Below are 12045 nucleotides of genomic sequence, written 5' to 3'. Positions count from 1 at the left end.
TGACGACGTCAGAGAAGAATTTGACATCGATTAGAACGTGGTCGATTTGGTTCTCCACTTGTAAGTCTGGTGAACTCCAGGTGGCTTTGTGGATGTCTTTGCGGGGGAAGAAGGTACTTCTGACTACCATACCGCGGTAGGCTGCAAAGTTCACACATCGTTGGCCGTTATCATTTGATGCGGCGTGCAGGCTATTCGGCCCTATCACCGGTCTGTACATCGCCTCCCGTCCTATCTGAGCGTTCATATCACCGATGACGTTCTTAACGTCCCGTTGCGGACAGCTATCATACACCTGCTCCAGCTGCGCATAGAACGCTTCTTTCTCATCGTCGGCTCTTCCTTCGTGTGGGCAGTGCACGTTGATGATGCTGTAGGTGAAGAACCGGCCCTTAATTCTCAACTTACAAATCTCCGCACTGATCAACTGCCACCCGATCACGCGTTGGCGCATCCTACCCAGCACTATAAAGCCCGTCCCAAGCTCGTTGGTAGTGCCACACCTCTGATAAAAGGTAGCCTCTCGATGTCTGCTTTTCCATACCTTCTGTCCCGACCAGCAAAGTTCCTGCAGTGGAGAGTGCCCACAATACGATATAAAGATCGTCATCGGAGATACGAACGCACAAGTCGGACGACAGGAGTTCTTTCGTTCTGCTATTGATAGATTGGTGGGTAGTACTGTAGTAGGGGCCATCCACATAGGGGCCATCCATATGGGAAGTTGTCCACGGGGGAGGAGGAGGGGGGGGTCAAAATCGTTAAAAATCTGTCCACGTGGTATGTGGATGGCCCCGTACCCATTTTGCTCGTCTGAACATTCGGAAGCACAACTGGAGACACCCTAATGGAGAGGCCCAGATCGACCACATGTTGATCGACGACCGGCACTTTTCAGACGTCATGTTCGGTTCTTTCGGGGGCCAAACATCGACTCGGATCACTATCTCGTCCCAAGTAACACACAAAACATGTTAGAAAATAAGTTACAACGAAAGTAGTCATATAAGTGTACTACAAGCGCAATTGAAAACTTGTGTTATTATATTGTGTTTGAAGTTGTTTTTCATAAGTAATACAACCGCATTTGGAAAACTCGCTCGTTTTACTGGTTTTGGAGATGTTTTTAAGAACATGAGTTCAACAATAAACATCACTATCACTATGCCTTTTCGTGAGACATTACACCATCTAATAACAACGCTACGTACCTGTAAAGTTATTTTCCTTAGGACAAAAGTCGTTGCATTTAACGCCTAACGTAAAGATACTTGACCAAATTAATATTTAAATTATTTGAACGATTTCTATATTTATTCGAAGCGTGTCAAAACGGGCCATCAAAAGATAAACAAAACGCTTGCAGTGTAACCAATATCACTTCAATTTTCGTTATCGTATATCTAACAACGTTTTCTAGTTTTGTTAGGTTTTATGTCCAGATAACGTTGAAAACAATTGCAAAAACAATTTGAATATTCAAGCGAAAAAACAACTCATTTTGAAAGTTTGAATTTTATTTTTTGTTATTAACTTATAATCAATTCAAACTGCCAGTTCTTCTATCAAGTTGGCTTGCTTTCATGCAGTTATGTAATACTTCATATAGTTTCGGTACTTGTTCTAGCAGCCTTCAACTTTTGCGCTTTTCTGGTGATAGAGATGTCATGGAATAGGTATCGTCAACCATTTATACAACGTGTGCTACTTGGGGTGGTAGGCAAGATTCGCGCCCAGCTGTCTAACGTAATGAATCGAGATCGGCGAGAAAGATACGTCTGGACATCCAGAGGTCATCAGCGGAAGGAGTTGCTGCAGAGTATACTCGGAAAGTTGATAGACGGATCGGTGAACCAGCTGGAGTAAACGAGCAGTGGAAGCACATCCATGATGCGGTCAGCGAAACAGTGCGAGAATGGATAGGCATGACAACGGGAACCATGCGTAGTGGGTGGTTCGATGCTGAGGTGTCTAAAGGTGACGGAAAAGAAAAACTGGGCCTACGTCAACACGTAGCAGCTAATCGTGTGACGCGTCAGAAGCGGGAGAAATACCGGGAGGCAAGAGCTGCCGCAAAGAGGCTTCACCGCCACAAGAAATGTGAGCACAACAATCGCGTTGTCGCGGAGGCGGAGAATTGCTTCACCAGACGCTTCTATAGAGCGATTAACGGAATCAGAAAACGGACCGTGCTAGTACCTGCCATGTGTAATGACAGGGAGTGGAACCTGATTACCGATCCAGCGAATGAGGCCGTTGCAGGAAGCCTTTGTGTGACGATCTACAATGGACCAGGTGTTTACCTTGAGACAAATCCTCGTCTTGCAGACTCATAATCTTTTAGGTGACGTACGAGACAGTGAAACGCAACGAGCTGTGGCAAATAAGGCGGCATCCATAAATTACGTAACGCACATCTTTGATCATTACGATTTGTTACATAGGGAAGGGGGGAGGTAAGTTCAGCGTTACGTAACAAAAAATGTCCGGAGTAGTGTTCGACATCGGAACGAAAACGTTGGGTCCGCGTTCCGGTCCGGTCGGGTCCGGTAAAAAATCGGAACTAGCTCGTTCCGGTCCGATTGGCTTCGTTCCGGTTCCGGTCCGGAGTCCGGTCCGAAGTCCGGGAAAAAAAGTTGCCAGTTTTTTCTAGAGCGTTATTTTAGTGAAAAACTTATCATAAAGACTTTTATGCATGTTGGAAAGTGTTTGACTAAATCAGAACAATACAAACTATATTCTGCAATTTGTTTTTCTATTTTTTTATTTTATTTTTTTTTTCTAATTGAAAAATTTGGAGTGTAGTAACAAAAAAGCTGGTTCTACAATTTTCGTAGTTTTGGAACATTTATTTGAGCAGAGCTGGTAGCGACTGAACGACTCGAAAATAGGAACTTCAGAGACCAAATGTCTGAAAAAAAGAGACCAAAAAGAGACCAGAAAGAAACCCAAAAGAGACCAAAATGTGGCCATAAAAATAAATTTATAAAGAAGAAATTCAGACTTAGAAGCGAAAAAAACTACAAAAACTAGTGTTATAGAACTATGAAAACTATTTCTTCTTCATCGCTTTTAGTTGTTCGTCGACTTGAGCAAGTTCCTGAATAAAGTTCTGCACAACTTTCGCTCTTTTTAATTCCAAACCGTTTGCAGCATTCGCCTTCTCACGATTTCTTGCTCTTATAAATTAAGGGGGGGTGGTAGGGTTTTGAAGGCAGAAAAAAACAGGTTTTTACAGATTTTTTTTTGGGCGTACGGTGAGAGTAAATTTATTTCTGATTATTGTACATTAAAGAGTAGTAATTGAACTATATTCTGTAAAATATTGGTTGAAATATATTGAAAATTGACCGAATGGTAGCAATTCTTCGCAGGCGCCTCAGAAAAAATACTTTTTGCGGTGCACGTCATACCTCAGCACTGGATCATCTGAAATGAAATAACCAAAGTTTTTCCTTAAATTTTTATGTCCCTCTAGGTATCTCTGTCGAGTTTCTTCATTTTTTTTTTAAATTTTTGAACTTTTTACAAGACTTGAACGTGAAAATACCGATTTTTGGCTTAAATTCATGACTATTGTTGTTAATAATAAAAAAATAAAATCAAAAACGAAAAAATCTCAACAGGATTACCTCATAAATTATGTATGGAAATACTGTAAAAAATTTGAGAACGATCGGTTGAATAGATTTTGAGATACAGAGTGCACCGACTCAAAAAACATCGATTTGAGAAAAACGCGTTTAAAGCTTTTCGTAGCGAAAAGACCCCGATAAAACTTAGTAAGCTATTTATTTTTTATTTTACTCACATAGAATCATCAATGCCGGGACCATAGAGTATAGATCTTTCGTCAAGAATGTCAATAAAAAAAATCACCTTTTTTGAACCCTCAAAACCCTACCCTCCGACACTTTGAATAAATGATTTACAGAAAGTAGTATTCAAAATATTTCGAGAAAACCTAAAAATTCGCGTGATAAACCACAAAAACTTCAATATTCGCGTTAAAAAGGCACGTAAAAATCACGCCAAAAATTTCGTAAAAAGGAAACGAAATGAGAGTTTTTCAAGAACTCGCTAAATCTGAGAAGGATTTCGCGTCAACTCGACTGAGGGGTGGCCTCTCAAAAGTGAATGACACATTGTAGGTGTGAAGCCTTACCACCGAAAGTAACTTTAGAAAATGTTTGCTGTACTAACATTTGTAAAGGGCTGATGTTTTTTATAAATCGATATTTCAAAATTACATAAAGAGATATAGAAAAGTTGTCAAGGGATGACTTTTAGAAAAGCAACTAAACTTTTAAAGAAATATAGTGTTAAAATTGAATTCAAGATTTTAGGCTAATTTTTTTTAACATAAAGTTATGTTAAAAAACGGGGTTTTCAGATTTTTTTTATTGTATTGACAATTAAGTTGCCCAAAATTTATTTGAACAAAGAAAAAAGTTTTTCTAACAATTTTTTTTGTGTCCTTCTGGAAGTACGGTAAGGTAAACGGAGGCAAGCTGAAATCCGGGCAAGATGAAATAAGAGCCATCATTTCGGTCGTTGATGGTGTATCCAACTGTCAAAGTCGTTCAAAGACATTGAAGTTCATATGCGCAAGTTGTGTTTTTGTTTACTCTTAGCTCTTAGTTAATTCAGTGAAAACGTTTTTACAAAAGTTTAATTTGCTGGGGAAAGTATTATGTTATACATTTTTACCGAAAAACTGGTTGTCAGTTGAACATTCTGTGTTGATTGAGTGTAATTATATTAAAAAAAATGCGCAATAAGTCTTTATTTCGGCAAGAATTTTCATCATTTCAGTTTGCTCCTTACATCTTCGCCTCTGGGGCAAGTTTAAACGAAGATTCGAATCAACTATTTCTACATCGTAATTGGTTATCTTCATCTAGAATCCATCATGGTCCGAGTCGATTTGCGAGATTTACCACTTCAAGATTTAGTGTTACTATTTGCCCTACTATTTTTTTCGATAACTAAAAAGCGTCATTAATGTTTAGAACCAATAAATTAAACTTCCTTTTTCTGGAATTTTTTAGGTAACTTTCAAGTTGAACATTGAAAATTGTTTCAACTAGCCCCGTGTTACCTTAATGAGTTAGATATAAGTAGTTCAGGAATGACTTCGAACGACTTGTGTGAACGTTCTTTTGAAAATAATGAAAAAAATAATTTAAGATCCTACACTGAAAAAAAAAAAATTAACACAAAAAGTGACCTCAAAAAAATTGGTCATGCCATTTTTTTTTTCAAAATAAGTTTTTTAAATAGAAAATTCAGTTGCCTAAAACACTTTTGAAAAAGCAACAGTGGGCACTCTTGAAAAGAAAAAAATCTCTGACAATTTTTTTTCCTTTTTTTCGGTTTCACGTTTTTTGCCTCTGAAACCATATCCGTTCTGTATAACAAGAGTTTGCAGGGAATTTCTGAATTTTTATTCGAAAACATTGTAAAAAAATTTTGAAATCCTACACTGATTTTTTTCCAGAAACAAAAAGTAGTATAGGAATATTTTTTAAATAGGGTATCGGATCTATTTTCGTCAGGTTTTACCTATTATCGTCCGGGGGGTTAATGAAGTCATAGAGAACTAATCTTTAGCAGGAAGAAGCTCTGCATTATGAAGAATCATTATGCAAGATATTAACGCTCAAGGACATCATTTACCCCCCGGACGATAATAGGTAAACCCTGACAAAAATAGAGCCGATACCCTATTTAAAAAATATTCGGTCATTCAAAATAAGTTTTTTTTAATTAGATAGACAATTTCGTAGCTAAAATTTTTTTTGCACAAACCAAAGCGGGCTATGAAATAGTTTTCTTCCTTTTCGTGTGACTACTGTTTGTTTTTGTTATAGAAAATTCTGAATTGACGGGAAGTGCTTGGTTGTAAAATGATACGTTAGAAAAATTATTGGGAGTAGGAAGGGCAAAAAGTGCTTTTAAGACCCCCAAAGTTGGCGTCTATGATTACAGCTGTTACAGCAGATTTTAGATTGATTACGCAGGTCTTGCTGTTAAGCCGCTGTCGACTTTGGTTGAAACCAACAACCAGCTTTTTCAGAACAGGCAAAATCAAGCCAATTGGCTCACAGGTTTTCACGTTGATACTTCCGTTGATAGAAATGGTTCAATAAATAGAACTAAAGACATGCAGAAGGATGATTTTCCCGGTGTGAAGTATAATTTCTCGGTTTGCATGTCTCGGTGATTAAAAAATTTCGATTCCCATTTCGGTCTCAGTGATTTGAAATATCCATTTTTTCTGCTTTCCCAGTAGAGTGGCCTGGCCTAAATTATATCTTTTGTATGTTGTATGTTGTATTATTTGAACGAGAAATGGAAAAAGAAACTTTTAGGTGAAAAAGAGTCTTTGAAGACCTCTTCCTTACGTTGATAAAAGATACTTTTCAGAGACAAGCTTAAAAAAAAAAGACTTTCTCTCTAAAAAAAAACCTGCTACCAGTCCTCTTTGAGCTAATATTTTAGTAAAAGTAGCAGCCGGATTCTTTTTCTACTTAGTCTGTTTCTGCGTGATGTGACGACGTCCCGTCCCGAAGAAAATTTGTTTTTGAGTGGAACACTCGACGCAGAAACACACAGGACGTCCTAAACTGATTGAGCATGTATGCCGATGGCATTCAATTAAGCACAAACTCAGACAAGTTGTGCGAGTCAATCAGTTGTTCACTAGTTTCGAAGTGATAGCAGGAGCAAAATTGAAATAGCAAAAAAAAGTAACAATCTATGTTTTTCTGATTTCATAAAAACCGTGTGATTAATCAAAGCTTATGTTACAGTTTAAAAAGGCGAACAAGGCCATATGGGTTGACTTTCAAAAAAGCAGCGAAGAAAATCAAAAAAATGAACAACTTGCTGCGTTCTATGACCTAAATTGAATAAATTTTTTTTCACCGAAATGTCCGGGGTCTGGAAAGCATTACCCGGTCCGTTCCGAAGTCCGGATGGCTCCGTTCCGGTCCGGTCCGGAAAATAATCGGACTTTAAAGGTTCCGGTCCGATCGGACTTCAGACCGGACCGGACCGGACTTTTTCCGGACCCTACCCGGTCCGATGTCGAACACTAGTCTGGAGAGACTCTCCAAAAACGAGCATTTTTATTAAGTAAATTCTTTTGCAGCGTTACGTAATTTTGGGGGGGGGGGGGGGTAGGTGCTGGTATTATGTTTCGTTCCTTTAGGGGGTGGGGGTCCAAAAATTGGGTTATTTGTGTTACGTAATTTATGGATGTTGCCTAATGCTAGAACATGGTTTTCCAACAAAACTAATTAAACTGTTAGGTGCGACGTTTGATGGTTTCACATCAAGCGTCAGGACAGCGGACGAATTTTCAGACGCGTTTGTGACGTTAAATGGTCTGAAGCAAGGTGAGGGGCGCTAGAATTTGCTGTTCAACATAGCTTTAGAAGTGCAGAGGAGCGGCACCATCATTACGAAGTCTTACATGCTTCTGGGCTACGCGGACGACATTAAAATAATTGGAGTTAACCATAGAGTAGTTGAGGAGGCCTTTACGGCTCTCAGAAGGAAAACTGCGAGGATTGGACTCACCATAAACACTGCCAAAACGAAGTACATGGTGGCTAGCAGAGAGCGTGGTTGTTCCTCGGGTGTTGGTGCTATGGTGAATATGGACGGGGATACTTTCGAAGTGGTCGACGAGCTCGTTTATCTTGGTACTCTCGTGACATGTTATAACGAGGTGAACCGCGAGGCAAAGAGACGGATTGCGGCAGTGAATAGGGCTTTTTACGGATTGCGTAGCCAGCTTAGGTCTCGTAGCCTACAGATTCGTACGAAGTTCTGCACACTGCGAACCACGTAGAAATATGCCGTAAGAAAAGAAGGATAGCGAAGAGAGTGTACCAAGACCGATACTTATTTACCTTAAAAACCTTATGGAGTCATCTGTTCGATTCTACAAATCAAGACAATCATGGATGAACGGTGAGATACTAACATTTGTGGTTTATTCTTTCATCACTGGAAACGTGTCTCATGGCTATCGTTGGAAGATTTTGCACCCGTTGTTTGAATTATTTTACAAACATAGATCTAAAGTAGAAAATATTAGTTTATGAATGTCTGAGATTTTTCCTAAGAGCAACTAGCTGTTCAATTGTTCATTCACTTCTAGATTAAAAATCTATTTTATGAAATAATTCACTAATCTTACCCAAAATAAATTCATGCCAAATCTATGTGTTATAAAAAAATTAATGCTTAAAAGAATGTTGATAATCATAGTATAATTCAAAGGTTAAATGGCATATTTTTCTACTTCACACGACAAAAGATCTTGTGATGCTATGGGTGAAAAACGAAGTCGAATGTCAGCAAAAGCTAGTCATGCTCAAATATATGAAAAAAAAACACAAATGGGCGAAGGCACTAAACTAAATTGATTTTTTTATCCTTTTTCTAGAGTTGATCCCTTCTTTTGGATTTTTTTTACTCAATCTTATAAAAAAACTACTGGGAAGTGTTTATTTACGCAACGGTTAAAGTCGCACCGTACAGGTTGACAAGTCAGGATTTGAGAGCTTTCCGCGCAAATGAACGTTACGGTTCGGTGCTTCTTCCGCCACAAGTGATAAGCAAATGTTTGCTGCCTATCGGTGTGGAATTCAAATGTGAAAATCCGGGAATGTTTGTACGAGCTGTCTTGGAGGAAGTAAGAGGGGGAAGCCGTGTTCCATATTGATATGAAACCGCGTTTTACCTACGGTAGCAGCATTGTTTCAGCTCTTGTTGACGCTGAGGAGCGTCGTGGGCGACGAGTGTCTGATGATATGCTCCTCTAGAGGGGCTAGTCCTTCTCGAGTATAATAGAGTTATTTTGAGTTACCGGCGTGCACGCTGGAATCGTTTTTCGCTGGAGGAGAACTGTCAGTAGTCTGCTGCACGCTTCAAGGTTAGACTGAGTTTTGTGTGTATCATCTAAGCCGTTGGGCTTGGCACTCAGAGGCTGTTGAACGGTTAAGAATACTGTCTATATGCAGGTAGATGTCAATATAAAGCACAGCATAGACTTTTCATCTAACCAAGAGTGAGTAACATATGAAGGAACGTATGTTATTATTCTGGTCGATACGGTTGTTCACTGTGGGGCTCTATGATTCTAAACGTGACGACCGAGTTTTTCTTGGTTTCCTGACAGGCGATTGTGTTGATACTGCATTCGAAAACGGTTACAAAAAAGAGAGACAGAGACAGGAGTGCCACGGTGCGCATTTGCAAGTGATAACACATTAATAACTGGCAGTCGTGATGTGCGTTATTTAATCGTTCTACTTGAGCTCACTTTGCGAATGTCTCGCTGGACTGGACGACGCTCGCCACTATCAGATGTGTACAAATGTGGCGTCACAGCTCGTTTCATCGCTGCTTCACGTATACCGCAGTTATTGATGGTGATCCAATTACTGTTGCTATACGAAATATGTACTTGATGGCGATTGTAAATATAGTCACTCTTCACAGTGTGATTTGATGCATCACATTTTTTAAGATCCTCTGGTTCTAATTTCTATAAATACATAACCAAGAAATAAAAATCGAATAATAATGTTGATTTTTTCCCTTTCACAGGTAAGTGGAAAACTAGCAACGAAGTTCATCTCATAAGTAAGTTAAATCATTTTTTTAGAAAAACAACAGTAGTAAAAAACTATAATTTTTAGTATTTTTAACATTCGTAACGGCCCTGTGCCAGTGTGCAAACCGAGTATTACTCGTAACATTACCCAGTAGGAAACTAGGTTGCGGCGATTCATCCATCGATGAAAAGAGTACGGTTTCACATTTTATATTCATTCCGTTTCCCTCGCCATCAGCACCTAGAAGGGATGTTTTGTGGTTAAAAAGCTTTGTTAACACCTTGCTTTATGTGGAAGGTAGAACCGGCTTCATGATTTATGGGTCTCGTGAGAAGTTAGTTTTAGCATCGTAACTGTTCATAATAGCGAGGTTTCAGTTGGAAACTGTTTTGAGCGTTCTAGGAATCTTTTTTTACTAAAATCAAACTCTGCATGGGACATAGTTTGATTTTTTATATAGCTTTTATATTGTGAATATAACCTATCTTGAAAATGAACAGCTTTCAATGCATTTCTAATTAATCAGTATTACTAGAGATGTGATTCAGATCTTCAATATAACCATAATTATACCATTTTACGAAACTGCACAACTGGCTAACTCTGTTGCACTGAATGTTTAATTGTAATTGTTGGCTACCGCATGTATTCTAATATCATAATAATCTGATGGCGTTCTATCGATTAAAGGCGGAAAAATTTGAAAAATTGTTCCTACAAGATATTTTACTTTTCCAGTTAATTCTTGTTATTTTTCTGCCATATAAACCACACAGAACACACATAAAAAGAACCAATCAAATCCTTTGATCCGATATCGCTTGATGTCGTACTTTAAGAACACTAACTTATTTTTATACAGACAAATTTGGCACCAAATCGACTTGACAGCACTCTGTCGGAAATTAAAGAAACATTGTGTATGTGTAGGCCTTACTGAATTAAGCAATTTCAAAAGATCTGAAGGTTTTGGATCATTTATATTAATCGATATTTCTAAATAATGGTAAAAGTTCGAGATAAGCTGAATTTTATTTCAGAAAAACGAACAAGTTGTTGTTAGGAACCCTCTTTTTACTTAAGAATGCCCATTTTGGAATGTTCAGAAATCTCTAACTAAAAACCTAAGGTTTAAGAAATCCGAGATGACCGTTCTTTCAAATGACCGTCTGCTTTTAATCATCTCACTGATGCCGGTCATAAGCAACATTTGATCTGGTTTATTTTGCAATATTGTTAGTTCATGAAGTGCAACTACGGACAATCTACATAGGCTGAGTCAAAAAATTAACGAAAAATGTGATTGTTTATTGGTGAATTGAAAATTATTATTATTATTATTATTATTATTATAATTTATTTACATTCATCGGACATATTTGTCTACATGAACACTTACGTACTAAAAATGGTTAGAAGGTAAAATTTGTTACACGATCATGAAACACTCTAACACTAACATTGAAGTCAAACAAATGATAACATGAATTAAACAGAAAACACATATGTCTTATTGGTTCGTGCTGTGCATAGTCAGTCCGATGTTGTTGGAGTCGCAGGAAGCTTCGCTGTCTCAGTGGTCGAGGAATAATGTTCAAATTAATCTGAGCAAGAATCCATGGTGCACTTACGTCTCCTGAGAGGACCTTGGCCAAAAAGATGGTCCCCTGGATTTTTCGCCTCTTTTGCAGCGTATCCATACCCAGCAAGCGGCAACGGCTTTCGTAAGATGGAAGATCGCTAGTGTTTTGCCAGGGTAAAAATCGCAGGGCGTACCTTACGAACTTCGCTTGAATTCTCTCGATTCTGCTGATCCAGACGTTGTGAAAAGGTGTCCAGACTATAGCTGCTGTTTCAAGTATGGATCGCACTAAACTAAAGTACAGTGAGCGTAAACAATAGGGATCACGGAATTCAGAGGCTAATCGGAAAATAAATCCCAAATTTCTGCTGGCTTTACTGATAATGTAGGCGTAGTGTTCACGAAAGCTCATCTCGGAATCCAACAAGACACCAAGATCCTTCACGACCTTAGCTCTTTCCAGCCCTTCAGTTCCAATGCGATAGTCCCAGTGGACAGGTATTCTTTTCCTAGTGAACGATATAACCATACACTTCTTCACGCTTATGGTTAAAAAGTTTCGCTCACACCAGTCTGCGAAGATATCGATGATCTGCTGCAGCTTTCGGCAATCGTCTATTGTCTTCACCAGCCAATAAATTTTGAAGTCATCGGCGTAGACTAACCTGCAACCTTGAGGAACAGCATGACAGACGTCGTTGAAGAATAATGAGAATAGCAATGGCCCCAGGTTGCTTCCTTGGGGGACACCGGAGTTGTTGCTGAACGGAGCTGACTCGGAAGTTCCTATTTTGACTCTCAGTTGTCGATTAGTCAAATACGACTCTA

The 12045-nt window shown here is 38.8% G+C and overlaps 1 protein-coding gene across 4 annotated transcripts in view; it reads left to right on the top strand.

Moving 5' to 3' along the window:
- The window catches only part of LOC129731421 (uncharacterized), a 135495-nt gene that overhangs the window by 62489 nt on the left and 60961 nt on the right, over positions 1-12045 (top strand). The window contains exon 3 of one of the 4 annotated variants that reach the window (XM_055691410.1): positions 9628-9663. The exons of the other annotated variants lie outside the window; for them this stretch is intronic. The gene's annotated coding sequence lies outside the window, so the exon portion shown is untranslated. The remainder of the gene's footprint in view (positions 1-9627; positions 9664-12045) is intronic. 4 annotated transcript variants of the gene reach the window in all.

This window comes from Wyeomyia smithii, chromosome 3 (assembly GCF_029784165.1).
Source record: "Wyeomyia smithii strain HCP4-BCI-WySm-NY-G18 chromosome 3, ASM2978416v1, whole genome shotgun sequence".
In the NCBI taxonomy this organism is placed as follows: Eukaryota; Metazoa; Arthropoda; class Insecta; order Diptera; family Culicidae; genus Wyeomyia; species Wyeomyia smithii.
The sequence above is the reverse complement of the archived record's forward strand: the minus strand, read 5'-3'. Positions and strand labels throughout refer to the sequence as shown.